The sequence below is a fragment of the Medicago sativa genome, chromosome 4 (genome assembly GCF_051527215.1).
Source record: "Medicago sativa cultivar Bolivia chromosome 4, Bolivia_mono, whole genome shotgun sequence".
Lineage (NCBI taxonomy): Eukaryota > Viridiplantae > Streptophyta > Magnoliopsida > Fabales > Fabaceae > Medicago > Medicago sativa.
Window position 1 is genome coordinate 31,433,061 of NC_140752.1, and position 21,959 is coordinate 31,455,019.

At 36.8% G+C, this 21,959-nt stretch overlaps 63 non-coding genes across 63 annotated transcripts; all 63 read right to left on the reverse strand.

Moving 5' to 3' along the window:
- Positions 1–128: 128 nt before the first annotated feature.
- On the reverse strand, positions 129–247 carry LOC146927798 (5S ribosomal RNA). Its single transcript, XR_015009570.1, has one exon. It is a non-coding gene; the product is annotated as a 5S ribosomal RNA (ribosomal RNA).
- A 229-nt stretch (positions 248–476) lies between these two features.
- On the reverse strand, positions 477–595 carry LOC146927799 (5S ribosomal RNA). Its single transcript, XR_015009581.1, has one exon. It is a non-coding gene; the product is annotated as a 5S ribosomal RNA (ribosomal RNA).
- A 229-nt stretch (positions 596–824) lies between these two features.
- Positions 825–943, reverse strand: LOC146927800 (5S ribosomal RNA). Its single transcript, XR_015009592.1, has one exon. It is a non-coding gene; the product is annotated as a 5S ribosomal RNA (ribosomal RNA).
- Positions 944–1,172: 229 nt separating this feature from the next.
- LOC146927801 (5S ribosomal RNA) lies at positions 1,173–1,291 on the reverse strand. Its single transcript, XR_015009604.1, has one exon. It is a non-coding gene; the product is annotated as a 5S ribosomal RNA (ribosomal RNA).
- A 229-nt stretch (positions 1,292–1,520) lies between these two features.
- Positions 1,521–1,639, reverse strand: LOC146927802 (5S ribosomal RNA). The gene has a single exon (XR_015009615.1). It is a non-coding gene; the product is annotated as a 5S ribosomal RNA (ribosomal RNA).
- A 229-nt stretch (positions 1,640–1,868) lies between these two features.
- LOC146927803 (5S ribosomal RNA) lies at positions 1,869–1,987 on the reverse strand. Its single transcript, XR_015009626.1, has one exon. It is a non-coding gene; the product is annotated as a 5S ribosomal RNA (ribosomal RNA).
- Positions 1,988–2,216: 229 nt separating this feature from the next.
- LOC146927804 (5S ribosomal RNA) lies at positions 2,217–2,335 on the reverse strand. Its single transcript, XR_015009637.1, has one exon. It is a non-coding gene; the product is annotated as a 5S ribosomal RNA (ribosomal RNA).
- Positions 2,336–2,564: 229 nt separating this feature from the next.
- LOC146927805 (5S ribosomal RNA) lies at positions 2,565–2,683 on the reverse strand. Its single transcript, XR_015009649.1, has one exon. It is a non-coding gene; the product is annotated as a 5S ribosomal RNA (ribosomal RNA).
- A 229-nt stretch (positions 2,684–2,912) lies between these two features.
- On the reverse strand, positions 2,913–3,031 carry LOC146927806 (5S ribosomal RNA). Its single transcript, XR_015009660.1, has one exon. It is a non-coding gene; the product is annotated as a 5S ribosomal RNA (ribosomal RNA).
- A 229-nt stretch (positions 3,032–3,260) lies between these two features.
- On the reverse strand, positions 3,261–3,379 carry LOC146927807 (5S ribosomal RNA). The gene has a single exon (XR_015009671.1). It is a non-coding gene; the product is annotated as a 5S ribosomal RNA (ribosomal RNA).
- A 229-nt stretch (positions 3,380–3,608) lies between these two features.
- LOC146927808 (5S ribosomal RNA) lies at positions 3,609–3,727 on the reverse strand. The gene has a single exon (XR_015009682.1). It is a non-coding gene; the product is annotated as a 5S ribosomal RNA (ribosomal RNA).
- Positions 3,728–3,956: 229 nt separating this feature from the next.
- Positions 3,957–4,075, reverse strand: LOC146927809 (5S ribosomal RNA). Its single transcript, XR_015009693.1, has one exon. It is a non-coding gene; the product is annotated as a 5S ribosomal RNA (ribosomal RNA).
- A 229-nt stretch (positions 4,076–4,304) lies between these two features.
- On the reverse strand, positions 4,305–4,423 carry LOC146927810 (5S ribosomal RNA). Its single transcript, XR_015008475.1, has one exon. It is a non-coding gene; the product is annotated as a 5S ribosomal RNA (ribosomal RNA).
- Positions 4,424–4,652: 229 nt separating this feature from the next.
- LOC146927811 (5S ribosomal RNA) lies at positions 4,653–4,771 on the reverse strand. The gene has a single exon (XR_015008486.1). It is a non-coding gene; the product is annotated as a 5S ribosomal RNA (ribosomal RNA).
- Positions 4,772–5,000: 229 nt separating this feature from the next.
- LOC146927812 (5S ribosomal RNA) lies at positions 5,001–5,119 on the reverse strand. Its single transcript, XR_015008497.1, has one exon. It is a non-coding gene; the product is annotated as a 5S ribosomal RNA (ribosomal RNA).
- A 229-nt stretch (positions 5,120–5,348) lies between these two features.
- Positions 5,349–5,467, reverse strand: LOC146927813 (5S ribosomal RNA). Its single transcript, XR_015008508.1, has one exon. It is a non-coding gene; the product is annotated as a 5S ribosomal RNA (ribosomal RNA).
- A 229-nt stretch (positions 5,468–5,696) lies between these two features.
- LOC146927814 (5S ribosomal RNA) lies at positions 5,697–5,815 on the reverse strand. Its single transcript, XR_015008519.1, has one exon. It is a non-coding gene; the product is annotated as a 5S ribosomal RNA (ribosomal RNA).
- Positions 5,816–6,044: 229 nt separating this feature from the next.
- LOC146927815 (5S ribosomal RNA) lies at positions 6,045–6,163 on the reverse strand. Its single transcript, XR_015008895.1, has one exon. It is a non-coding gene; the product is annotated as a 5S ribosomal RNA (ribosomal RNA).
- A 229-nt stretch (positions 6,164–6,392) lies between these two features.
- LOC146927816 (5S ribosomal RNA) lies at positions 6,393–6,511 on the reverse strand. The gene has a single exon (XR_015008531.1). It is a non-coding gene; the product is annotated as a 5S ribosomal RNA (ribosomal RNA).
- Positions 6,512–6,740: 229 nt separating this feature from the next.
- Positions 6,741–6,859, reverse strand: LOC146927817 (5S ribosomal RNA). Its single transcript, XR_015008543.1, has one exon. It is a non-coding gene; the product is annotated as a 5S ribosomal RNA (ribosomal RNA).
- Positions 6,860–7,088: 229 nt separating this feature from the next.
- Positions 7,089–7,207, reverse strand: LOC146927818 (5S ribosomal RNA). Its single transcript, XR_015008554.1, has one exon. It is a non-coding gene; the product is annotated as a 5S ribosomal RNA (ribosomal RNA).
- Positions 7,208–7,436: 229 nt separating this feature from the next.
- On the reverse strand, positions 7,437–7,555 carry LOC146927819 (5S ribosomal RNA). The gene has a single exon (XR_015008566.1). It is a non-coding gene; the product is annotated as a 5S ribosomal RNA (ribosomal RNA).
- A 229-nt stretch (positions 7,556–7,784) lies between these two features.
- Positions 7,785–7,903, reverse strand: LOC146927820 (5S ribosomal RNA). The gene has a single exon (XR_015008577.1). It is a non-coding gene; the product is annotated as a 5S ribosomal RNA (ribosomal RNA).
- Positions 7,904–8,132: 229 nt separating this feature from the next.
- Positions 8,133–8,251, reverse strand: LOC146927821 (5S ribosomal RNA). The gene has a single exon (XR_015008588.1). It is a non-coding gene; the product is annotated as a 5S ribosomal RNA (ribosomal RNA).
- A 229-nt stretch (positions 8,252–8,480) lies between these two features.
- Positions 8,481–8,599, reverse strand: LOC146927822 (5S ribosomal RNA). The gene has a single exon (XR_015008599.1). It is a non-coding gene; the product is annotated as a 5S ribosomal RNA (ribosomal RNA).
- A 229-nt stretch (positions 8,600–8,828) lies between these two features.
- Positions 8,829–8,947, reverse strand: LOC146927823 (5S ribosomal RNA). The gene has a single exon (XR_015008610.1). It is a non-coding gene; the product is annotated as a 5S ribosomal RNA (ribosomal RNA).
- Positions 8,948–9,176: 229 nt separating this feature from the next.
- LOC146927824 (5S ribosomal RNA) lies at positions 9,177–9,295 on the reverse strand. Its single transcript, XR_015008621.1, has one exon. It is a non-coding gene; the product is annotated as a 5S ribosomal RNA (ribosomal RNA).
- A 229-nt stretch (positions 9,296–9,524) lies between these two features.
- LOC146927825 (5S ribosomal RNA) lies at positions 9,525–9,643 on the reverse strand. The gene has a single exon (XR_015008632.1). It is a non-coding gene; the product is annotated as a 5S ribosomal RNA (ribosomal RNA).
- Positions 9,644–9,872: 229 nt separating this feature from the next.
- On the reverse strand, positions 9,873–9,991 carry LOC146927826 (5S ribosomal RNA). The gene has a single exon (XR_015008644.1). It is a non-coding gene; the product is annotated as a 5S ribosomal RNA (ribosomal RNA).
- A 229-nt stretch (positions 9,992–10,220) lies between these two features.
- Positions 10,221–10,339, reverse strand: LOC146927827 (5S ribosomal RNA). The gene has a single exon (XR_015009381.1). It is a non-coding gene; the product is annotated as a 5S ribosomal RNA (ribosomal RNA).
- A 229-nt stretch (positions 10,340–10,568) lies between these two features.
- LOC146927828 (5S ribosomal RNA) lies at positions 10,569–10,687 on the reverse strand. The gene has a single exon (XR_015008655.1). It is a non-coding gene; the product is annotated as a 5S ribosomal RNA (ribosomal RNA).
- A 229-nt stretch (positions 10,688–10,916) lies between these two features.
- Positions 10,917–11,035, reverse strand: LOC146927829 (5S ribosomal RNA). The gene has a single exon (XR_015008666.1). It is a non-coding gene; the product is annotated as a 5S ribosomal RNA (ribosomal RNA).
- A 229-nt stretch (positions 11,036–11,264) lies between these two features.
- Positions 11,265–11,383, reverse strand: LOC146927830 (5S ribosomal RNA). The gene has a single exon (XR_015008678.1). It is a non-coding gene; the product is annotated as a 5S ribosomal RNA (ribosomal RNA).
- Positions 11,384–11,612: 229 nt separating this feature from the next.
- On the reverse strand, positions 11,613–11,731 carry LOC146927831 (5S ribosomal RNA). The gene has a single exon (XR_015008689.1). It is a non-coding gene; the product is annotated as a 5S ribosomal RNA (ribosomal RNA).
- Positions 11,732–11,960: 229 nt separating this feature from the next.
- Positions 11,961–12,079, reverse strand: LOC146927832 (5S ribosomal RNA). Its single transcript, XR_015008700.1, has one exon. It is a non-coding gene; the product is annotated as a 5S ribosomal RNA (ribosomal RNA).
- A 229-nt stretch (positions 12,080–12,308) lies between these two features.
- On the reverse strand, positions 12,309–12,427 carry LOC146927833 (5S ribosomal RNA). Its single transcript, XR_015008711.1, has one exon. It is a non-coding gene; the product is annotated as a 5S ribosomal RNA (ribosomal RNA).
- Positions 12,428–12,656: 229 nt separating this feature from the next.
- Positions 12,657–12,775, reverse strand: LOC146927834 (5S ribosomal RNA). The gene has a single exon (XR_015008723.1). It is a non-coding gene; the product is annotated as a 5S ribosomal RNA (ribosomal RNA).
- A 229-nt stretch (positions 12,776–13,004) lies between these two features.
- On the reverse strand, positions 13,005–13,123 carry LOC146927835 (5S ribosomal RNA). Its single transcript, XR_015008734.1, has one exon. It is a non-coding gene; the product is annotated as a 5S ribosomal RNA (ribosomal RNA).
- A 229-nt stretch (positions 13,124–13,352) lies between these two features.
- LOC146927836 (5S ribosomal RNA) lies at positions 13,353–13,471 on the reverse strand. Its single transcript, XR_015008746.1, has one exon. It is a non-coding gene; the product is annotated as a 5S ribosomal RNA (ribosomal RNA).
- Positions 13,472–13,700: 229 nt separating this feature from the next.
- LOC146927837 (5S ribosomal RNA) lies at positions 13,701–13,819 on the reverse strand. The gene has a single exon (XR_015008759.1). It is a non-coding gene; the product is annotated as a 5S ribosomal RNA (ribosomal RNA).
- Positions 13,820–14,048: 229 nt separating this feature from the next.
- LOC146927838 (5S ribosomal RNA) lies at positions 14,049–14,167 on the reverse strand. Its single transcript, XR_015008770.1, has one exon. It is a non-coding gene; the product is annotated as a 5S ribosomal RNA (ribosomal RNA).
- A 229-nt stretch (positions 14,168–14,396) lies between these two features.
- On the reverse strand, positions 14,397–14,515 carry LOC146927839 (5S ribosomal RNA). The gene has a single exon (XR_015008850.1). It is a non-coding gene; the product is annotated as a 5S ribosomal RNA (ribosomal RNA).
- Positions 14,516–14,744: 229 nt separating this feature from the next.
- On the reverse strand, positions 14,745–14,863 carry LOC146927840 (5S ribosomal RNA). Its single transcript, XR_015008781.1, has one exon. It is a non-coding gene; the product is annotated as a 5S ribosomal RNA (ribosomal RNA).
- Positions 14,864–15,092: 229 nt separating this feature from the next.
- On the reverse strand, positions 15,093–15,211 carry LOC146927841 (5S ribosomal RNA). The gene has a single exon (XR_015008792.1). It is a non-coding gene; the product is annotated as a 5S ribosomal RNA (ribosomal RNA).
- A 229-nt stretch (positions 15,212–15,440) lies between these two features.
- On the reverse strand, positions 15,441–15,559 carry LOC146927842 (5S ribosomal RNA). Its single transcript, XR_015008803.1, has one exon. It is a non-coding gene; the product is annotated as a 5S ribosomal RNA (ribosomal RNA).
- Positions 15,560–15,788: 229 nt separating this feature from the next.
- Positions 15,789–15,907, reverse strand: LOC146927843 (5S ribosomal RNA). The gene has a single exon (XR_015008814.1). It is a non-coding gene; the product is annotated as a 5S ribosomal RNA (ribosomal RNA).
- Positions 15,908–16,136: 229 nt separating this feature from the next.
- On the reverse strand, positions 16,137–16,255 carry LOC146927844 (5S ribosomal RNA). The gene has a single exon (XR_015008826.1). It is a non-coding gene; the product is annotated as a 5S ribosomal RNA (ribosomal RNA).
- A 229-nt stretch (positions 16,256–16,484) lies between these two features.
- Positions 16,485–16,603, reverse strand: LOC146927845 (5S ribosomal RNA). The gene has a single exon (XR_015008837.1). It is a non-coding gene; the product is annotated as a 5S ribosomal RNA (ribosomal RNA).
- A 229-nt stretch (positions 16,604–16,832) lies between these two features.
- Positions 16,833–16,951, reverse strand: LOC146927846 (5S ribosomal RNA). Its single transcript, XR_015008848.1, has one exon. It is a non-coding gene; the product is annotated as a 5S ribosomal RNA (ribosomal RNA).
- A 229-nt stretch (positions 16,952–17,180) lies between these two features.
- On the reverse strand, positions 17,181–17,299 carry LOC146927847 (5S ribosomal RNA). The gene has a single exon (XR_015008859.1). It is a non-coding gene; the product is annotated as a 5S ribosomal RNA (ribosomal RNA).
- Positions 17,300–17,528: 229 nt separating this feature from the next.
- LOC146927848 (5S ribosomal RNA) lies at positions 17,529–17,647 on the reverse strand. The gene has a single exon (XR_015008871.1). It is a non-coding gene; the product is annotated as a 5S ribosomal RNA (ribosomal RNA).
- A 229-nt stretch (positions 17,648–17,876) lies between these two features.
- LOC146927849 (5S ribosomal RNA) lies at positions 17,877–17,995 on the reverse strand. The gene has a single exon (XR_015008882.1). It is a non-coding gene; the product is annotated as a 5S ribosomal RNA (ribosomal RNA).
- Positions 17,996–18,256: 261 nt separating this feature from the next.
- Positions 18,257–18,375, reverse strand: LOC146927850 (5S ribosomal RNA). Its single transcript, XR_015008893.1, has one exon. It is a non-coding gene; the product is annotated as a 5S ribosomal RNA (ribosomal RNA).
- A 229-nt stretch (positions 18,376–18,604) lies between these two features.
- On the reverse strand, positions 18,605–18,723 carry LOC146927851 (5S ribosomal RNA). The gene has a single exon (XR_015008904.1). It is a non-coding gene; the product is annotated as a 5S ribosomal RNA (ribosomal RNA).
- A 229-nt stretch (positions 18,724–18,952) lies between these two features.
- LOC146927852 (5S ribosomal RNA) lies at positions 18,953–19,071 on the reverse strand. The gene has a single exon (XR_015008915.1). It is a non-coding gene; the product is annotated as a 5S ribosomal RNA (ribosomal RNA).
- A 229-nt stretch (positions 19,072–19,300) lies between these two features.
- On the reverse strand, positions 19,301–19,419 carry LOC146927853 (5S ribosomal RNA). The gene has a single exon (XR_015008926.1). It is a non-coding gene; the product is annotated as a 5S ribosomal RNA (ribosomal RNA).
- Positions 19,420–19,648: 229 nt separating this feature from the next.
- On the reverse strand, positions 19,649–19,767 carry LOC146927854 (5S ribosomal RNA). The gene has a single exon (XR_015008890.1). It is a non-coding gene; the product is annotated as a 5S ribosomal RNA (ribosomal RNA).
- Positions 19,768–20,028: 261 nt separating this feature from the next.
- LOC146927855 (5S ribosomal RNA) lies at positions 20,029–20,147 on the reverse strand. Its single transcript, XR_015008835.1, has one exon. It is a non-coding gene; the product is annotated as a 5S ribosomal RNA (ribosomal RNA).
- A 229-nt stretch (positions 20,148–20,376) lies between these two features.
- LOC146927856 (5S ribosomal RNA) lies at positions 20,377–20,495 on the reverse strand. The gene has a single exon (XR_015008937.1). It is a non-coding gene; the product is annotated as a 5S ribosomal RNA (ribosomal RNA).
- Positions 20,496–20,724: 229 nt separating this feature from the next.
- Positions 20,725–20,843, reverse strand: LOC146927857 (5S ribosomal RNA). The gene has a single exon (XR_015008948.1). It is a non-coding gene; the product is annotated as a 5S ribosomal RNA (ribosomal RNA).
- A 261-nt stretch (positions 20,844–21,104) lies between these two features.
- LOC146927858 (5S ribosomal RNA) lies at positions 21,105–21,223 on the reverse strand. Its single transcript, XR_015008961.1, has one exon. It is a non-coding gene; the product is annotated as a 5S ribosomal RNA (ribosomal RNA).
- A 229-nt stretch (positions 21,224–21,452) lies between these two features.
- On the reverse strand, positions 21,453–21,571 carry LOC146927859 (5S ribosomal RNA). Its single transcript, XR_015008973.1, has one exon. It is a non-coding gene; the product is annotated as a 5S ribosomal RNA (ribosomal RNA).
- A 229-nt stretch (positions 21,572–21,800) lies between these two features.
- Positions 21,801–21,919, reverse strand: LOC146927860 (5S ribosomal RNA). Its single transcript, XR_015008985.1, has one exon. It is a non-coding gene; the product is annotated as a 5S ribosomal RNA (ribosomal RNA).
- Between the last annotated feature and the right edge of the window lie 40 nt (positions 21,920–21,959).

Below are 21,959 nucleotides of genomic sequence, written 5' to 3' on the forward strand. Positions count from 1 at the left end.
ATTAACGAAAAAAATGAAATACAATCGAAGTTTATTTTTCAAAAACGACGTAAAATTACGCTAATTAACAAAAAGAACACGAAATTTTGGCAAAAAGAGGTGCAAAGAACACGAAATTTTGGCAAAAAGAGGTGCAACACAAGGACTTCCCAGGAGGTCACCCATCCTAGTACTACTCTCGCCCAAGCACGCTTAACTGCGGAGTTCTGATGGGATCCGGTGCATTAGTGCTGGTATGATCGCACCTGAAAGTAAAGCGTTGTAATTGTATATATGCATTTCTAAGTTTATTTTTCATTAAAGACGTCAAATTACGCTAATTAAAGAATAGAGAGTTAGGTTGCGTTAATTAACGAAAAAAATGAAATACAATCGAAGTTTATTTTTCAAAAACGACGTAAAATTACGCTAATTAACAAAAAGAACACGAAATTTTGGCAAAAAGAGGTGCAAAGAACACGAAATTTTGGCAAAAAGAGGTGCAACACAAGGACTTCCCAGGAGGTCACCCATCCTAGTACTACTCTCGCCCAAGCACGCTTAACTGCGGAGTTCTGATGGGATCCGGTGCATTAGTGCTGGTATGATCGCACCTGAAAGTAAAGCGTTGTAATTGTATATATGCATTTCTAAGTTTATTTTTCATTAAAGACGTCAAATTACGCTAATTAAAGAATAGAGAGTTAGGTTGCGTTAATTAACGAAAAAAATGAAATACAATCGAAGTTTATTTTTCAAAAACGACGTAAAATTACGCTAATTAACAAAAAGAACACGAAATTTTGGCAAAAAGAGGTGCAAAGAACACGAAATTTTGGCAAAAAGAGGTGCAACACAAGGACTTCCCAGGAGGTCACCCATCCTAGTACTACTCTCGCCCAAGCACGCTTAACTGCGGAGTTCTGATGGGATCCGGTGCATTAGTGCTGGTATGATCGCACCTGAAAGTAAAGCGTTGTAATTGTATATATGCATTTCTAAGTTTATTTTTCATTAAAGACGTCAAATTACGCTAATTAAAGAATAGAGTGTTAGGTTGCGTTAATTAACGAAAAAAATGAAATACAATCGAAGTTTATTTTTCAAAAACGACGTAAAATTACGCTAATTAACAAAAAGAACACGAAATTTTGGCAAAAAGAGGTGCAAAGAACACGAAATTTTGGCAAAAAGAGGTGCAACACAAGGACTTCCCAGGAGGTCACCCATCCTAGTACTACTCTCGCCCAAGCACGCTTAACTGCGGAGTTCTGATGGGATCCGGTGCATTAGTGCTGGTATGATCGCACCTGAAAGTAAAGCGTTGTAATTGTATATATGCATTTCTAAGTTTATTTTTCATTAAAGACGTCAAATTACGCTAATTAAAGAATAGAGAGTTAGGTTGCGTTAATTAACGAAAAAAATGAAATACAATCGAAGTTTATTTTTCAAAAACGACGTAAAATTACGCTAATTAACAAAAAGAACACGAAATTTTGGCAAAAAGAGGTGCAAAGAACACGAAATTTTGGCAAAAAGAGGTGCAACACAAGGACTTCCCAGGAGGTCACCCATCCTAGTACTACTCTCGCCCAAGCACGCTTAACTGCGGAGTTCTGATGGGATCCGGTGCATTAGTGCTGGTATGATCGCACCTGAAAGTAAAGCGTTGTAATTGTATATATGCATTTCTAAGTTTATTTTTCATTAAAGACGTCAAATTACGCTAATTAAAGAATAGAGAGTTAGGTTGCGTTAATTAACGAAAAAAATGAAATACAATCGAAGTTTATTTTTCAAAAACGACGTAAAATTACGCTAATTAACAAAAAGAACACGAAATTTTGGCAAAAAGAGGTGCAAAGAACACGAAATTTTGGCAAAAAGAGGTGCAACACAAGGACTTCCCAGGAGGTCACCCATCCTAGTACTACTCTCGCCCAAGCACGCTTAACTGCGGAGTTCTGATGGGATCCGGTGCATTAGTGCTGGTATGATCGCACCTGAAAGTAAAGCGTTGTAATTGTATATATGCATTTCTAAGTTTATTTTTCATTAAAGACGTCAAATTACGCTAATTAAAGAATAGAGAGTTAGGTTGCGTTAATTAACGAAAAAAATGAAATACAATCGAAGTTTATTTTTCAAAAACGACGTAAAATTACGCTAATTAACAAAAAGAACACGAAATTTTGGCAAAAAGAGGTGCAAAGAACACGAAATTTTGGCAAAAAGAGGTGCAACACAAGGACTTCCCAGGAGGTCACCCATCCTAGTACTACTCTCGCCCAAGCACGCTTAACTGCGGAGTTCTGATGGGATCCGGTGCATTAGTGCTGGTATGATCGCACCTGAAAGTAAAGCGTTGTAATTGTATATATGCATTTCTAAGTTTATTTTTCATTAAAGACGTCAAATTACGCTAATTAAAGAATAGAGAGTTAGGTTGCGTTAATTAACGAAAAAAATGAAATACAATCGAAGTTTATTTTTCAAAAACGACGTAAAATTACGCTAATTAACAAAAAGAACACGAAATTTTGGCAAAAAGAGGTGCAAAGAACACGAAATTTTGGCAAAAAGAGGTGCAACACAAGGACTTCCCAGGAGGTCACCCATCCTAGTACTACTCTCGCCCAAGCACGCTTAACTGCGGAGTTCTGATGGGATCCGGTGCATTAGTGCTGGTATGATCGCACCTGAAAGTAAAGCGTTGTAATTGTATATATGCATTTCTAAGTTTATTTTTCATTAAAGACGTCAAATTACGCTAATTAAAGAATAGAGAGTTAGGTTGCGTTAATTAACGAAAAAAATGAAATACAATCGAAGTTTATTTTTCAAAAACGACGTAAAATTACGCTAATTAACAAAAAGAACACGAAATTTTGGCAAAAAGAGGTGCAAAGAACACGAAATTTTGGCAAAAAGAGGTGCAACACAAGGACTTCCCAGGAGGTCACCCATCCTAGTACTACTCTCGCCCAAGCACGCTTAACTGCGGAGTTCTGATGGGATCCGGTGCATTAGTGCTGGTATGATCGCACCTGAAAGTAAAGCGTTGTAATTGTATATATGCATTTCTAAGTTTATTTTTCATTAAAGACGTCAAATTACGCTAATTAAAGAATAGAGTGTTAGGTTGCGTTAATTAACGAAAAAAATGAAATACAATCGAAGTTTATTTTTCAAAAACGACGTAAAATTACGCTAATTAACAAAAAGAACACGAAATTTTGGCAAAAAGAGGTGCAAAGAACACGAAATTTTGGCAAAAAGAGGTGCAACACAAGGACTTCCCAGGAGGTCACCCATCCTAGTACTACTCTCGCCCAAGCACGCTTAACTGCGGAGTTCTGATGGGATCCGGTGCATTAGTGCTGGTATGATCGCACCTGAAAGTAAAGCGTTGTAATTGTATATATGCATTTCTAAGTTTATTTTTCATTAAAGACGTCAAATTACGCTAATTAAAGAATAGAGAGTTAGGTTGCGTTAATTAACGAAAAAAATGAAATACAATCGAAGTTTATTTTTCAAAAACGACGTAAAATTACGCTAATTAACAAAAAGAACACGAAATTTTGGCAAAAAGAGGTGCAAAGAACACGAAATTTTGGCAAAAAGAGGTGCAACACAAGGACTTCCCAGGAGGTCACCCATCCTAGTACTACTCTCGCCCAAGCACGCTTAACTGCGGAGTTCTGATGGGATCCGGTGCATTAGTGCTGGTATGATCGCACCTGAAAGTAAAGCGTTGTAATTGTATATATGCATTTCTAAGTTTATTTTTCATTAAAGACGTCAAATTACGCTAATTAAAGAATAGAGAGTTAGGTTGCGTTAATTAACGAAAAAAATGAAATACAATCGAAGTTTATTTTTCAAAAACGACGTAAAATTACGCTAATTAACAAAAAGAACACGAAATTTTGGCAAAAAGAGGTGCAAAGAACACGAAATTTTGGCAAAAAGAGGTGCAACACAAGGACTTCCCAGGAGGTCACCCATCCTAGTACTACTCTCGCCCAAGCACGCTTAACTGCGGAGTTCTGATGGGATCCGGTGCATTAGTGCTGGTATGATCGCACCTGAAAGTAAAGCGTTGTAATTGTATATATGCATTTCTAAGTTTATTTTTCATTAAAGACGTCAAATTACGCTAATTAAAGAATAGAGAGTTAGGTTGCGTTAATTAACGAAAAAAATGAAATACAATCGAAGTTTATTTTTCAAAAACGACGTAAAATTACGCTAATTAACAAAAAGAACACGAAATTTTGGCAAAAAGAGGTGCAAAGAACACGAAATTTTGGCAAAAAGAGGTGCAACACAAGGACTTCCCAGGAGGTCACCCATCCTAGTACTACTCTCGCCCAAGCACGCTTAACTGCGGAGTTCTGATGGGATCCGGTGCATTAGTGCTGGTATGATCGCACCTGAAAGTAAAGCGTTGTAATTGTATATATGCATTTCTAAGTTTATTTTTCATTAAAGACGTCAAATTACGCTAATTAAAGAATAGAGAGTTAGGTTGCGTTAATTAACGAAAAAAATGAAATACAATCGAAGTTTATTTTTCAAAAACGACGTAAAATTACGCTAATTAACAAAAAGAACACGAAATTTTGGCAAAAAGAGGTGCAAAGAACACGAAATTTTGGCAAAAAGAGGTGCAACACAAGGACTTCCCAGGAGGTCACCCATCCTAGTACTACTCTCGCCCAAGCACGCTTAACTGCGGAGTTCTGATGGGATCCGGTGCATTAGTGCTGGTATGATCGCACCTGAAAGTAAAGCGTTGTAATTGTATATATGCATTTCTAAGTTTATTTTTCATTAAAGACGTCAAATTACGCTAATTAAAGAATAGAGAGTTAGGTTGCGTTAATTAACGAAAAAAATGAAATACAATCGAAGTTTATTTTTCAAAAACGACGTAAAATTACGCTAATTAACAAAAAGAACACGAAATTTTGGCAAAAAGAGGTGCAAAGAACACGAAATTTTGGCAAAAAGAGGTGCAACACAAGGACTTCCCAGGAGGTCACCCATCCTAGTACTACTCTCGCCCAAGCACGCTTAACTGCGGAGTTCTGATGGGATCCGGTGCATTAGTGCTGGTATGATCGCACCTGAAAGTAAAGCGTTGTAATTGTATATATGCATTTCTAAGTTTATTTTTCATTAAAGACGTCAAATTACGCTAATTAAAGAATAGAGAGTTAGGTTGCGTTAATTAACGAAAAAAATGAAATACAATCGAAGTTTATTTTTCAAAAACGACGTAAAATTACGCTAATTAACAAAAAGAACACGAAATTTTGGCAAAAAGAGGTGCAAAGAACACGAAATTTTGGCAAAAAGAGGTGCAACACAAGGACTTCCCAGGAGGTCACCCATCCTAGTACTACTCTCGCCCAAGCACGCTTAACTGCGGAGTTCTGATGGGATCCGGTGCATTAGTGCTGGTATGATCGCACCTGAAAGTAAAGCGTTGTAATTGTATATATGCATTTCTAAGTTTATTTTTCATTAAAGACGTCAAATTACGCTAATTAAAGAATAGAGTGTTAGGTTGCGTTAATTAACGAAAAAAATGAAATACAATCGAAGTTTATTTTTCAAAAACGACGTAAAATTACGCTAATTAACAAAAAGAACACGAAATTTTGGCAAAAAGAGGTGCAAAGAACACGAAATTTTGGCAAAAAGAGGTGCAACACAAGGACTTCCCAGGAGGTCACCCATCCTAGTACTACTCTCGCCCAAGCACGCTTAACTGCGGAGTTCTGATGGGATCCGGTGCATTAGTGCTGGTATGATCGCACCTGAAAGTAAAGCGTTGTAATTGTATATATGCATTTCTAAGTTTATTTTTCATTAAAGACGTCAAATTACGCTAATTAAAGAATAGAGAGTTAGGTTGCGTTAATTAACGAAAAAAATGAAATACAATCGAAGTTTATTTTTCAAAAACGACGTAAAATTACGCTAATTAACAAAAAGAACACGAAATTTTGGCAAAAAGAGGTGCAAAGAACACGAAATTTTGGCAAAAAGAGGTGCAACACAAGGACTTCCCAGGAGGTCACCCATCCTAGTACTACTCTCGCCCAAGCACGCTTAACTGCGGAGTTCTGATGGGATCCGATGCATTAGTGCTGGTATGATCGCACCTGAAAGTAAAGCGTTGTAATTGTATATATGCATTTCTAAGTTTATTTTTCATTAAAGACGTCAAATTACGCTAATTAAAGAATAGAGAGTTAGGTTGCGTTAATTAACGAAAAAAATGAAATACAATCGAAGTTTATTTTTCAAAAACGACGTAAAATTACGCTAATTAACAAAAAGAACACGAAATTTTGGCAAAAAGAGGTGCAAAGAACACGAAATTTTGGCAAAAAGAGGTGCAACACAAGGACTTCCCAGGAGGTCACCCATCCTAGTACTACTCTCGCCCAAGCACGCTTAACTGCGGAGTTCTGATGGGATCCGGTGCATTAGTGCTGGTATGATCGCACCTGAAAGTAAAGCGTTGTAATTGTATATATGCATTTCTAAGTTTATTTTTCATTAAAGACGTCAAATTACGCTAATTAAAGAATAGAGAGTTAGGTTGCGTTAATTAACGAAAAAAATGAAATACAATCGAAGTTTATTTTTCAAAAACGACGTAAAATTACGCTAATTAACAAAAAGAACACGAAATTTTGGCAAAAAGAGGTGCAAAGAACACGAAATTTTGGCAAAAAGAGGTGCAACACAAGGACTTCCCAGGAGGTCACCCATCCTAGTACTACTCTCGCCCAAGCACGCTTAACTGCGGAGTTCTGATGGGATCCGGTGCATTAGTGCTGGTATGATCGCACCTGAAAGTAAAGCGTTGTAATTGTATATATGCATTTCTAAGTTTATTTTTCATTAAAGACGTCAAATTACGCTAATTAAAGAATAGAGAGTTAGGTTGCGTTAATTAACGAAAAAAATGAAATACAATCGAAGTTTATTTTTCAAAAACGACGTAAAATTACGCTAATTAACAAAAAGAACACGAAATTTTGGCAAAAAGAGGTGCAAAGAACACGAAATTTTGGCAAAAAGAGGTGCAACACAAGGACTTCCCAGGAGGTCACCCATCCTAGTACTACTCTCGCCCAAGCACGCTTAACTGCGGAGTTCTGATGGGATCCGGTGCATTAGTGCTGGTATGATCGCACCTGAAAGTAAAGCGTTGTAATTGTATATATGCATTTCTAAGTTTATTTTTCATTAAAGACGTCAAATTACGCTAATTAAAGAATAGAGAGTTAGGTTGCGTTAATTAACGAAAAAAATGAAATACAATCGAAGTTTATTTTTCAAAAACGACGTAAAATTACGCTAATTAACAAAAAGAACACGAAATTTTGGCAAAAAGAGGTGCAAAGAACACGAAATTTTGGCAAAAAGAGGTGCAACACAAGGACTTCCCAGGAGGTCACCCATCCTAGTACTACTCTCGCCCAAGCACGCTTAACTGCGGAGTTCTGATGGGATCCGGTGCATTAGTGCTGGTATGATCGCACCTGAAAGTAAAGCGTTGTAATTGTATATATGCATTTCTAAGTTTATTTTTCATTAAAGACGTCAAATTACGCTAATTAAAGAATAGAGAGTTAGGTTGCGTTAATTAACGAAAAAAATGAAATACAATCGAAGTTTATTTTTCAAAAACGACGTAAAATTACGCTAATTAACAAAAAGAACACGAAATTTTGGCAAAAAGAGGTGCAAAGAACACGAAATTTTGGCAAAAAGAGGTGCAACACAAGGACTTCCCAGGAGGTCACCCATCCTAGTACTACTCTCGCCCAAGCACGCTTAACTGCGGAGTTCTGATGGGATCCGGTGCATTAGTGCTGGTATGATCGCACCTGAAAGTAAAGCGTTGTAATTGTATATATGCATTTCTAAGTTTATTTTTCATTAAAGACGTCAAATTACGCTAATTAAAGAATAGAGAGTTAGGTTGCGTTAATTAACGAAAAAAATGAAATACAATCGAAGTTTATTTTTCAAAAACGACGTAAAATTACGCTAATTAACAAAAAGAACACGAAATTTTGGCAAAAAGAGGTGCAAAGAACACGAAATTTTGGCAAAAAGAGGTGCAACACAAGGACTTCCCAGGAGGTCACCCATCCTAGTACTACTCTCGCCCAAGCACGCTTAACTGCGGAGTTCTGATGGGATCCGGTGCATTAGTGCTGGTATGATCGCACCTGAAAGTAAAGCGTTGTAATTGTATATATGCATTTCTAAGTTTATTTTTCATTAAAGACGTCAAATTACGCTAATTAAAGAATAGAGAGTTAGGTTGCGTTAATTAACGAAAAAAATGAAATACAATCGAAGTTTATTTTTCAAAAACGACGTAAAATTACGCTAATTAACAAAAAGAACACGAAATTTTGGCAAAAAGAGGTGCAAAGAACACGAAATTTTGGCAAAAAGAGGTGCAACACAAGGACTTCCCAGGAGGTCACCCATCCTAGTACTACTCTCGCCCAAGCACGCTTAACTGCGGAGTTCTGATGGGATCCGGTGCATTAGTGCTGGTATGATCGCACCTGAAAGTAAAGCGTTGTAATTGTATATATGCATTTCTAAGTTTATTTTTCATTAAAGACGTCAAATTACGCTAATTAAAGAATAGAGAGTTAGGTTGCGTTAATTAACGAAAAAAATGAAATACAATCGAAGTTTATTTTTCAAAAACGACGTAAAATTACGCTAATTAACAAAAAGAACACGAAATTTTGGCAAAAAGAGGTGCAAAGAACACGAAATTTTGGCAAAAAGAGGTGCAACACAAGGACTTCCCAGGAGGTCACCCATCCTAGTACTACTCTCGCCCAAGCACGCTTAACTGCGGAGTTCTGATGGGATCCGGTGCATTAGTGCTGGTATGATCGCACCTGAAGGTAAAGCGTTGTAATTGTATATATGCATTTCTAAGTTTATTTTTCATTAAAGACGTCAAATTACGCTAATTAAAGAATAGAGAGTTAGGTTGCGTTAATTAACGAAAAAAATGAAATACAATCGAAGTTTATTTTTCAAAAACGACGTAAAATTACGCTAATTAACAAAAAGAACACGAAATTTTGGCAAAAAGAGGTGCAAAGAACACGAAATTTTGGCAAAAAGAGGTGCAACACAAGGACTTCCCAGGAGGTCACCCATCCTAGTACTACTCTCGCCCAAGCACGCTTAACTGCGGAGTTCTGATGGGATCCGGTGCATTAGTGCTGGTATGATCGCACCTGAAAGTAAAGCGTTGTAATTGTATATATGCATTTCTAAGTTTATTTTTCATTAAAGACGTCAAATTACGCTAATTAAAGAATAGAGAGTTAGGTTGCGTTAATTAACGAAAAAAATGAAATACAATCGAAGTTTATTTTTCAAAAACGACGTAAAATTACGCTAATTAACAAAAAGAACACGAAATTTTGGCAAAAAGAGGTGCAAAGAACACGAAATTTTGGCAAAAAGAGGTGCAACACAAGGACTTCCCAGGAGGTCACCCATCCTAGTACTACTCTCGCCCAAGCACGCTTAACTGCGGAGTTCTGATGGGATCCGGTGCATTAGTGCTGGTATGATCGCACCTGAAAGTAAAGCGTTGTAATTGTATATATGCATTTCTAAGTTTATTTTTCATTAAAGACGTCAAATTACGCTAATTAAAGAATAGAGAGTTAGGTTGCGTTAATTAACGAAAAAAATGAAATACAATCGAAGTTTATTTTTCAAAAACGACGTAAAATTACGCTAATTAACAAAAAGAACACGAAATTTTGGCAAAAAGAGGTGCAAAGAACACGAAATTTTGGCAAAAAGAGGTGCAACACAAGGACTTCCCAGGAGGTCACCCATCCTAGTACTACTCTCGCCCAAGCACGCTTAACTGCGGAGTTCTGATGGGATCCGGTGCATTAGTGCTGGTATGATCGCACCTGAAAGTAAAGCGTTGTAATTGTATATATGCATTTCTAAGTTTATTTTTCATTAAAGACGTCAAATTACGCTAATTAAAGAATAGAGTGTTAGGTTGCGTTAATTAACGAAAAAAATGAAATACAATCGAAGTTTATTTTTCAAAAACGACGTAAAATTACGCTAATTAACAAAAAGAACACGAAATTTTGGCAAAAAGAGGTGCAAAGAACACGAAATTTTGGCAAAAAGAGGTGCAACACAAGGACTTCCCAGGAGGTCACCCATCCCAGTACTACTCTCGCCCAAGCACGCTTAACTGCGGAGTTCTGATGGGATCCGGTGCATTAGTGCTGGTATGATCGCACCTGAAAGTAAAGCGTTGTAATTGTATATATGCATTTCTAAGTTTATTTTTCATTAAAGACGTCAAATTACGCTAATTAAAGAATAGAGAGTTAGGTTGCGTTAATTAACGAAAAAAATGAAATACAATCGAAGTTTATTTTTCAAAAACGACGTAAAATTACGCTAATTAACAAAAAGAACATGAAATTTTGGCAAAAAGAGGTGCAAAGAACACGAAATTTTGGCAAAAAGAGGTGCAACACAAGGACTTCCCAGGAGGTCACCCATCCTAGTACTACTCTCGCCCAAGCACGCTTAACTGCGGAGTTCTGATGGGATCCGGTGCATTAGTGCTGGTATGATCGCACCTGAAAGTAAAGCGTTGTAATTGTATATATGCATTTCTAAGTTTATTTTTCATTAAAGACGTCAAATTACGCTAATTAAAGAATAGAGAGTTAGGTTGCGTTAATTAACGAAAAAAATGAAATACAATCGAAGTTTATTTTTCAAAAACGACGTAAAATTACGCTAATTAACAAAAAGAACACGAAATTTTGGCAAAAAGAGGTGCAAAGAACACGAAATTTTGGCAAAAAGAGGTGCAACACAAGGACTTCCCAGGAGGTCACCCATCCTAGTACTACTCTCGCCCAAGCACGCTTAACTGCGGAGTTCTGATGGGATCCGGTGCATTAGTGCTGGTATGATCGCACCTGAAAGTAAAGCATTGTAATTGTATATATGCATTTCTAAGTTTATTTTTCATTAAAGACGTCAAATTACGCTAATTAAAGAATAGAGTGTTAGGTTGCGTTAATTAACGAAAAAAATGAAATACAATCGAAGTTTATTTTTCAAAAACGACGTAAAATTACGCTAATTAACAAAAAGAACACGAAATTTTGGCAAAAAGAGGTGCAAAGAACACGAAATTTTGGCAAAAAGAGGTGCAACACAAGGACTTCCCAGGAGGTCACCCATCCTAGTACTACTCTCGCCCAAGCACGCTTAACTGCGGAGTTCTGATGGGATCCGGTGCATTAGTGCTGGTATGATCGCACCTGAAAGTAAAGCGTTGTAATTGTATATATGCATTTCTAAGTTTATTTTTCATTAAAGACGTCAAATTACGCTAATTAAAGAATAGAGAGTTAGGTTGCGTTAATTAACGAAAAAAATGAAATACAATCGAAGTTTATTTTTCAAAAACGACGTAAAATTACGCTAATTAACAAAAAGAACACGAAATTTTGGCAAAAAGAGGTGCAAAGAACACGAAATTTTGGCAAAAAGAGGTGCAACACAAGGACTTCCCAGGAGGTCACCCATCCTAGTACTACTCTCGCCCAAGCACGCTTAACTGCGGAGTTCTGATGGGATCCGGTGCATTAGTGCTGGTATGATCGCACCTGAAAGTAAAGCGTTGTAATTGTATATATGCATTTCTAAGTTTATTTTTCATTAAAGACGTCAAATTACGCTAATTAAAGAATAGAGAGTTAGGTTGCGTTAATTAACGAAAAAAATGAAATACAATCGAAGTTTATTTTTCAAAAACGACGTAAAATTACGCTAATTAACAAAAAGAACACGAAATTTTGGCAAAAAGAGGTGCAAAGAACACGAAATTTTGGCAAAAAGAGGTGCAACACAAGGACTTCCCAGGAGGTCACCCATCCTAGTACTACTCTCGCCCAAGCACGCTTAACTGCGGAGTTCTGATGGGATCCGGTGCATTAGTGCTGGTATGATCGCACCTGAAAGTAAAGCGTTGTAATTGTATATATGCATTTCTAAGTTTATTTTTCATTAAAGACGTCAAATTACGCTAATTAAAGAATAGAGAGTTAGGTTGCGTTAATTAACGAAAAAAATGAAATACAATCGAAGTTTATTTTTCAAAAACGACGTAAAATTACGCTAATTAACAAAAAGAACACGAAATTTTGGCAAAAAGAGGTGCAAAGAACACGAAATTTTGGCAAAAAGAGGTGCAACACAAGGACTTCCCAGGAGGTCACCCATCCTAGTACTACTCTCGCCCAAGCACGCTTAACTGCGGAGTTCTGATGGGATCCGGTGCATTAGTGCTGGTATGATCGCACCTGAAAGTAAAGCGTTGTAATTGTATATATGCATTTCTAAGTTTATTTTTCATTAAAGACGTCAAATTACGCTAATTAAAGAATAGAGAGTTAGGTTGCGTTAATTAACGAAAAAAATGAAATACAATCGAAGTTTATTTTTCAAAAACGACGTAAAATTACGCTAATTAACAAAAAGAACACGAAATTTTGGCAAAAAGAGGTGCAAAGAACACGAAATTTTGGCAAAAAGAGGTGCAACACAAGGACTTCCCAGGAGGTCACCCATCCTAGTACTACTCTCGCCCAAGCACGCTTAACTGCGGAGTTCTGATGGGATCCGGTGCATTAGTGCTGGTATGATCGCACCTGAAAGTAAAGCGTTGTAATTGTATATATGCATTTCTAAGTTTATTTTTCATTAAAGACGTCAAATTACGCTAATTAAAGAATAGAGAGTTAGGTTGCGTTAATTAACGAAAAAAATGAAATACAATCGAAGTTTATTTTTCAAAAACGACGTAAAATTACGCTAATTAACAAAAAGAACACGAAATTTTGGCAAAAAGAGGTGCAAAGAACACGAAATTTTGGCAAAAAGAGGTGCAACACAAGGACTTCCCAGGAGGTCACCCATCCTAGTACTACTCTCGCCCAAGCACGCTTAACTGCGGAGTTCTGATGGGATCCGGTGCATTAGTGCTGGTATGATCGCACCTGAAAGTAAAGCGTTGTAATTGTATATATGCATTTCTAAGTTTATTTTTCATTAAAGACGTCAAATTACGCTAATTAAAGAATAGAGAGTTAGGTTGCGTTAATTAACGAAAAAAATGAAATACAATCGAAGTTTATTTTTCAAAAACGACGTAAAATTACGCTAATTAACAAAAAGAACACGAAATTTTGGCAAAAAGAGGTGCAAAGAACACGAAATTTTGGCAAAAAGAGGTGCAACACAAGGACTTCCCAGGAGGTCACCCATCCTAGTACTACTCTCGCCCAAGCACGCTTAACTGCGGAGTTCTGATGGGATCCGGTGCATTAGTGCTGGTATGATCGCACCTGAAAGTAAAGCGTTGTAATTGTATATATGCATTTCTAAGTTTATTTTTCATTAAAGACGTCAAATTACGCTAATTAAAGAATAGAGAGTTAGGTTGCGTTAATTAACGAAAAAAATGAAATACAATCGAAGTTTATTTTTCAAAAACGACGTAAAATTACGCTAATTAACAAAAAGAACACGAAATTTTGGCAAAAAGAGGTGCAAAGAACACGAAATTTTGGCAAAAAGAGGTGCAACACAAGGACTTCCCAGGAGGTCACCCATCCTAGTACTACTCTCGCCCAAGCACGCTTAACTGCGGAGTTCTGATGGGATCCGGTGCATTAGTGCTGGTATGATCGCACCTGAAAGTAAAGCGTTGTAATTGTATATATGCATTTCTAAGTTTATTTTTCATTAAAGACGTCAAATTACGCTAATTAAAGAATAGAGAGTTAGGTTGCGTTAATTAACGAAAAAAATGAAATACAATCGAAGTTTATTTTTCAAAAACGACGTAAAATTACGCTAATTAACAAAAAGAACACGAAATTTTGGCAAAAAGAGGTGCAAAGAACACGAAATTTTGGCAAAAAGAGGTGCAACACAAGGACTTCCCAGGAGGTCACCCATCCTAGTACTACTCTCGCCCAAGCACGCTTAACTGCGGAGTTCTGATGGGATCCGGTGCATTAGTGCTGGTATGATCGCACCTGAAAGTAAAGCGTTGTAATTGTATATATGCATTTCTAAGTTTATTTTTCATTAAAGACGTCAAATTACGCTAATTAAAGAATAGAGAGTTAGGTTGCGTTAATTAACGAAAAAAATGAAATACAATCGAAGTTTATTTTTCAAAAACGACGTAAAATTACGCTAATTAACAAAAAGAACACGAAATTTTGGCAAAAAGAGGTGCAAAGAACACGAAATTTTGGCAAAAAGAGGTGCAACACAAGGACTTCCCAGGAGGTCACCCATCCTAGTACTACTCTCGCCCAAGCACGCTTAACTGCGGAGTTCTGATGGGATCCGGTGCATTAGTGCTGGTATGATCGCACCAGAAAGTAAAGCGTTGTAATTGTATATATGCATTTCTAAGTTTATTTTTCATTAAAGACGTCAAATTACGCTAATTAAAGAATAGAGAGTTAGGTTGCGTTAATTAACGAAAAAAATGAAATACAATCGAAGTTTATTTTTCAAAAACGACGTAAAATTACGCTAATTAACAAAAAGAACACGAAATTTTGGCAAAAAGAGGTGCAAAGAACACGAAATTTTGGCAAAAAGAGGTGCAACACAAGGACTTCCCAGGAGGTCACCCATCCTAGTACTACTCTCGCCCAAGCACGCTTAACTGCGGAGTTCTGATGGGATCCGGTGCATTAGTGCTGGTATGATCGCACCTGAAAGTAAAGCGTTGTAATTGTATATATGCATTTCTAAGTTTATTTTTCATTAAAGACGTCAAATTACGCTAATTAAAGAATAGAGAGTTAGGTTGCGTTAATTAACGAAAAAAATGAAATACAATCGAAGTTTATTTTTCAAAAACGACGTAAAATTACGCTAATTAACAAAAAGAACACGAAATTTTGGCAAAAAGAGGTGCAAAGAACACGAAATTTTGGCAAAAAGAGGTGCAACACAAGGACTTCCCAGGAGGTCACCCATCCTAGTACTACTCTCGCCCAAGCACGCTTAACTGCGGAGTTCTGATGGGATCCGGTGCATTAGTGCTGGTATGATCGCACCTGAAAGTAAAGCGTTGTAATTGTATATATGCATTTCTAAGTTTATTTTTCATTAAAGACGTCAAATTACGCTAATTAAAGAATAGAGAGTTAGGTTGCGTTAATTAACGAAAAAAATGAAATACAATCGAAGTTTATTTTTCAAAAACGACGTAAAATTACGCTAATTAACAAAAAGAACACGAAATTTTGGCAAAAAGAGGTGCAAAGAACACGAAATTTTGGCAAAAAGAGGTGCAACACAAGGACTTCCCAGGAGGTCACCCATCCTAGTACTACTCTCGCCCAAGCACGCTTAACTGCGGAGTTCTGATGGGATCCGGTGCATTAGTGCTGGTATGATCGCACCTGAAAGTAAAGCGTTGTAATTGTATATATGCATTTCTAAGTTTATTTTTCATTAAAGACGTCAAATTACGCTAATTAAAGAATAGAGAGTTAGGTTGCGTTAATTAACGAAAAAAATGAAATACAATCGAAGTTTATTTTTCAAAAACGACGTAAAATTACGCTAATTAACAAAAAGAACACGAAATTTTGGCAAAAAGAGGTGCAAAGAACACGAAATTTTGGCAAAAAGAGGTGCAACACAAGGACTTCCCAGGAGGTCACCCATCCTAGTACTACTCTCGCCCAAGCACGCTTAACTGCGGAGTTCTGATGGGATCCGGTGCATTAGTGCTGGTATGATCGCACCTGAAAGTAAAGCGTTGTAATTGTATATATGCATTTCTAAGTTTATTTTTCATTAAAGACGTCAAATTACGCTAATTAAAGAATAGAGAGTTAGGTTGCGTTAATTAACGAAAAAAATGAAATACAATCGAAGTTTATTTTTCAAAAACGACGTAAAATTACGCTAATTAACAAAAAGAACACGAAATTTTGGCAAAAAGAGGTGCAAAGAACACGAAATTTTGGCAAAAAGAGGTGCAACACAAGGACTTCCCAGGAGGTCACCCATCCTAGTACTACTCTCGCCCAAGCACGCTTAACTGCGGAGTTCTGATGGGATCCGGTGCATTAGTGCTGGTATGATCGCACCTGAAAGTAAAGCGTTGTAATTGTATATATGCATTTCTAAGTTTATTTTTCATTAAAGACGTCAAATTACGCTAATTAAAGAATAGAGAGTTAGGTTGCGTTAATTAACGAAAAAAATGAAATACAATCGAAGTTTATTTTTCAAAAACGACGTAAAATTACGCTAATTAACAAAAAGAACACGAAATTTTGGCAAAAAGAGGTGCAAAGAACACGAAATTTTGGCAAAAAGAGGTGCAACACAAGGACTTCCCAGGAGGTCACCCATCCTAGTACTACTCTCGCCCAAGCACGCTTAACTGCGGAGTTCTGATGGGATCCGGTGCATTAGTGCTGGTATGATCGCACCTGAAAGTAAAGCGTTGTAATTGTATATATGCATTTCTAAGTTTATTTTTCATTAAAGACGTCAAATTACGCTAATTAAAGAATAGAGAGTTAGGTTGCGTTAATTAACGAAAAAAATGAAATACAATCGAAGTTTATTTTTCAAAAACGACGTAAAATTACGCTAATTAACAAAAAGAACACGAAATTTTGGCAAAAAGAGGTGCAAAGAACACGAAATTTTGGCAAAAAGAGGTGCAACACAAGGACTTCCCAGGAGGTCACCCATCCTAGTACTACTCTCGCCCAAGCACGCTTAACTGCGGAGTTCTGATGGGATCCGGTGCATTAGTGCTGGTATGATCGCACCTGAAAGTAAAGCGTTGTAATTGTATATATGCATTTCTAAGTTTATTTTTCATTAAAGACGTCAAATTACGCTAATTAAAGAATAGAGAGTTAGGTTGCGTTAATTAACGAAAAAAATGAAATACAATCGAAGTTTATTTTTCAAAAACGACGTAAAATTACGCTAATTAACAAAAAGAACACGAAATTTTGGCAAAAAGAGGTGCAAAGAACACGAAATTTTGGCAAAAAGAGGTGCAACACAAGGACTTCCCAGGAGGTCACCCATCCTAGTACTACTCTCGCCCAAGCACGCTTAACTGCGGAGTTCTGATGGGATCCGGTGCATTAGTGCTGGTATGATCGCACCTGAAAGTAAAGCGTTGTAATTGTATATATGCATTTCTAAGTTTATTTTTCATTAAAGACGTCAAATTACGCTAATTAAAGAATAGAGAGTTAGGTTGCGTTAATTAACGAAAAAAATGAAATACAATCGAAGTTTATTTTTCAAAAACGACGTAAAATTACGCTAATTAACAAAAAGAACACGAAATTTTGGCAAAAAGAGGTGCAAAGAACACGAAATTTTGGCAAAAAGAGGTGCAACACAAGGACTTCCCAGGAGGTCACCCATCCTAGTACTACTCTCGCCCAAGCACGCTTAACTGCGGAGTTCTGATGGGATCCGGTGCATTAGTGCTGGTATGATCGCACCTGAAAGTAAAGCGTTGTAATTGTATATATGCATTTCTAAGTTTATTTTTCATTAAAGACGTCAAATTACGCTAATTAAAGAATAGAGAGTTAGGTTGCGTTAATTAACGAAAAAAATGAAATACAATCGAAGTTTATTTTTCAAAAACGACGTAAAATTACGCTAATTAACAAAAAGAACACGAAATTTTGGCAAAAAGAGGTGCAAAGAACACGAAATTTTGGCAAAAAGAGGTGCAACACAAGGACTTCCCAGGAGGTCACCCATCCTAGTACTACTCTCGCCCAAGCACGCTTAACTGCGGAGTTCTGATGGGATCCGGTGCATTAGTGCTGGTATGATCGCACCTGAAAGTAAAGCGTTGTAATTGTATATATGCATTTCTAAGTTTATTTTTCATTAAAGACGTCAAATTACGCTAATTAAAGAATAGAGAGTTAGGTTGCGTTAATTAACGAAAAAAATGAAATACAATCGAAGTTTATTTTTCAAAAACGACGTAAAATTACGCTAATTAACAAAAAGAACACGAAATTTTGGCAAAAAGAGGTGCAAAGAACACGAAATTTTGGCAAAAAGAGGTGCAAAGAACACGAAATTTTGGCAAAAAGAGGTGCAACACAAGGACTTCCCAGGAGGTCACCCATCCTAGTACTACTCTCGCCCAAGCACGCTTAACTGCGGAGTTCTGATGGGATCCGGTGCATTAGTGCTGGTATGATCGCACCTGAAAGTAAAGCGTTGTAATTGTATATATGCATTTCTAAGTTTATTTTTCATTAAAGACGTCAAATTACGCTAATTAAAGAATAGAGAGTTAGGTTGCGTTAATTAACGAAAAAAATGAAATACAATCGAAGTTTATTTTTCAAAAACGACGTAAAATTACGCTAATTAACAAAAAGAACACGAAATTTTGGCAAAAAGAGGTGCAAAGAACACGAAATTTTGGCAAAAAGAGGTGCAACACAAGGACTTCCCAGGAGGTCACCCATCCTAGTACTACTCTCGCCCAAGCACGCTTAACTGCGGAGTTCTGATGGGATCCGGTGCATTAGTGCTGGTATGATCGCACCTGAAAGTAAAGCGTTGTAATTGTATATATGCATTTCTAAGTTTATTTTTCATTAAAGACGTCAAATTACGCTAATTAAAGAATAGAGAGTTAGGTTGCGTTAATTAACGAAAAAAATGAAATACAATCGAAGTTTATTTTTCAAAAACGACATAAAATTACGCTAATTAACAAAAAGAACACGAAATTTTGGCAAAAAGAGGTGCAAAGAACACGAAATTTTGGCAAAAAGAGGTGCAACACAAGGACTTCCCAGGAGGTCACCCATCCTAGTACTACTCTCGCCCAAGCACGCTTAACTGCGGAGTTCTGATGGGATCCGGTGCATTAGTGCTGGTATGATCGCACCTGAAAGTAAAGCGTTGTAATTGTATATATGCATTTCTAAGTTTATTTTTCATTAAAGACGTCAAATTACGCTAATTAAAGAATAGAGAGTTAGGTTGCGTTAATTAACGAAAAAAATGAAATACAATCGAAGTTTATTTTTCAAAAACGACGTAAAATTACGCTAATTAACAAAAAGAACACGAAATTTTGGCAAAAAGAGGTGCAAAGAACACGAAATTTTGGCAAAAAGAGGTGCAACACAAGGACTTCCCAGGAGGTCACCCATCCTAGTACTACTCTCGCCCAAGCACGCTTAACTGCGGAGTTCTGATGGGATCCGGTGCATTAGTGCTGGTATGATCGCACCTGAAAGTAAAACGTTGTAATTGTATATATGCATTTCTAAGTTTATTTTTCATTAAAGACGTCAAATTACGCTAATTAAAGAATAGAGAGTTAGGTTGCGTTAATTAACGAAAAAAATGAAATACAATCGAAGTTTATTTTTCAAAAACGACGTAAAATTACGCTAATTAACAAAAAGAACACGAAATTTTGGCAAAAAGAGGTGCAAAGAACACGAAATTTTGGCAAAAAGAGGTGCAACACAAGGACTTCCCAGGAGGTCACCCATCCTAGTACTACTCTCGCCCAAGCACGCTTAACTGCGAAGTTCTGATGGGATCCGGTGCATTAGTGCTGGTATGATCGCACCTGAAAGTAAAGCGTTGTAATTGTATATATGCATTTCTAAGTTTATTTTTCATTAAAGACGTCAAATTACGCTAATTAAAGAATAGAGAGTTAGGTTGCGTTAATTAACGAAAAAAATGAAATACAATCGAAGTTTATTTTTCAAAAACGACGTAAAATTACGCTAATTAACAAAAAGAACACGAAATTTTGGCAAAAAGAGGTGCAAAGAACACGAAATTTTGGCAAAAAGAGGTGCAAAGAACACGAAATTTTGGCAAAAAGAGGTGCAACACAAGGACTTCCCAGGAGGTCACCCATCCTAGTACTACTCTCGCCCAAGCACGCTTAACTGCGGAGTTCTGATGGGATCCGGTGCATTAGTGCTGGTATAATCGCACCTGAAAGTAAAGCGTTGTAATTGTATATATGCATTTCTAAGTTTATTTTTCATTAAAGACGTCAAATTACGCTAATTAAAGAATAGAGTGTTAGGTTGCGTTAATTAACGAAAAAAATGAAATACAATCGAAGTTTATTTTTCAAAAACGACGTAAAATTACGCTAATTAACAAAAAGAACACGAAATTTTGGCAAAAAGAGGTGCAAAGAACACGAAATTTTGGCAAAAAGAGGTGCAACACAAGGACTTCCCAGGAGGTCACCCATCCTAGTACTACTCTCGCCCAAGCACGCTTAACTGCGGAGTTCTGATGGGATCCGGTGCATTAGTGCTGGTATGATCGCACCTGAAAGTAAAGCGTTGTAATTGTATATATGCATTTCTAAGTTTATTTTTCATTAAAGACGTCAAATTACGCTAATTAAAGAATAGAGAGTTAGGTTGCGTTAATTAACGAAAAAAATGAAATACAATCGAAGTTTATTTTTCAAAAACGACGTAAAATTACGCTAATTAACAAAAAGAACACGAAATTTTGGCAAAAAGAGGTGCAAAGAACACGAAATTTTGGCAAAAAGAGGTGCAACACAAGGACTTCCCAGGAGGTCACCCATCCTAGTACTACTCTCGCCCAAGCACGCTTAACTGCGGAGTTCTGATGGGATCCGGTGCATTAGTGCTGGTATGATCGCACCTGAAAGTAAAGCGTTGTAATTGTATATATGCATTTCTAAGTTTATTTTTCATTAAAGACGTCAAATTACGCTAATTAAAGAATAGAGAGTTAGGTTGCGTTAATTAACGAAAAAAATGAAATACAATCGAAGTTTATTTTTCAAAAACGACGTAAAATTACGCTAATTAACAAAAAGAACACGAAATTTTGGCAAAAAGAGGTGCAAAGAACACGAAATTTTGGCAAAAAGAGGTGCAAAGAACACGAAATTTTGGGAAAAAGAGGTGCAACACAAGGACTTCCCAGGAGGTCACCCATCCTAGTACTACTCTCGCCCAAGCACGCTTAACTGCGGAGTTCTGATGGGATCCGGTGCATTAGTGCTGGTATGATCGCACCTGAAAGTAAAGCGTTGTAATTGTATATATGCATTTCTAAGTTTATTTTTCATTAAAGACGTCAAATTACGCTAATTAAAGAATAGAGAGTTAGGTTGCGTTAATTAACGAAAAAAATGAAATACAATCGAAGTTTATTTTTCAAAAACGACGTAAAATTACGCTAATTAACAAAAAGAACACGAAATTTTGGCAAAAAGAGGTGCAAAGAACACGAAATTTTGGCAAAAAGAGGTGCAACACAAGGACTTCCCAGGAGGTCACCCATCCTAGTACTACTCTCGCCCAAGCACGCTTAACTGCGGAGTTCTGATGGGATCCGGTGCATTAGTGCTGGTATGATCGCACCTGAAAGTAAAGCGTTGTAATTGTATATATGCATTTCTAAGTTTATTTTTCATTAAAGACGTCAAATTACGCTAATTAAAGAATAGAGAGTTAGGTTGCGTTAATTAACGAAAAAAATGAAATACAATCGAAGTTTATTTTTCAAAAACGACGTAAAATTACGCTAATTAACAAAAAGAACACGAAATTTTGGCAAAAAGAGGTGCAAAGAACACGAAATTTTGGCAAAAAGAGGTGCAACACAAGGACTTCCCAGGAGGTCACCCATCCTAGTACTACTCTCGCCCAAGCACGCTTAACTGCGGAGTTCTGATGGGATCCGGTGCATTAGTGCTGGTATGATCGCACCTGAAAGTAAAGCGTTGTAATTGTATATATGCATTTCTAAGT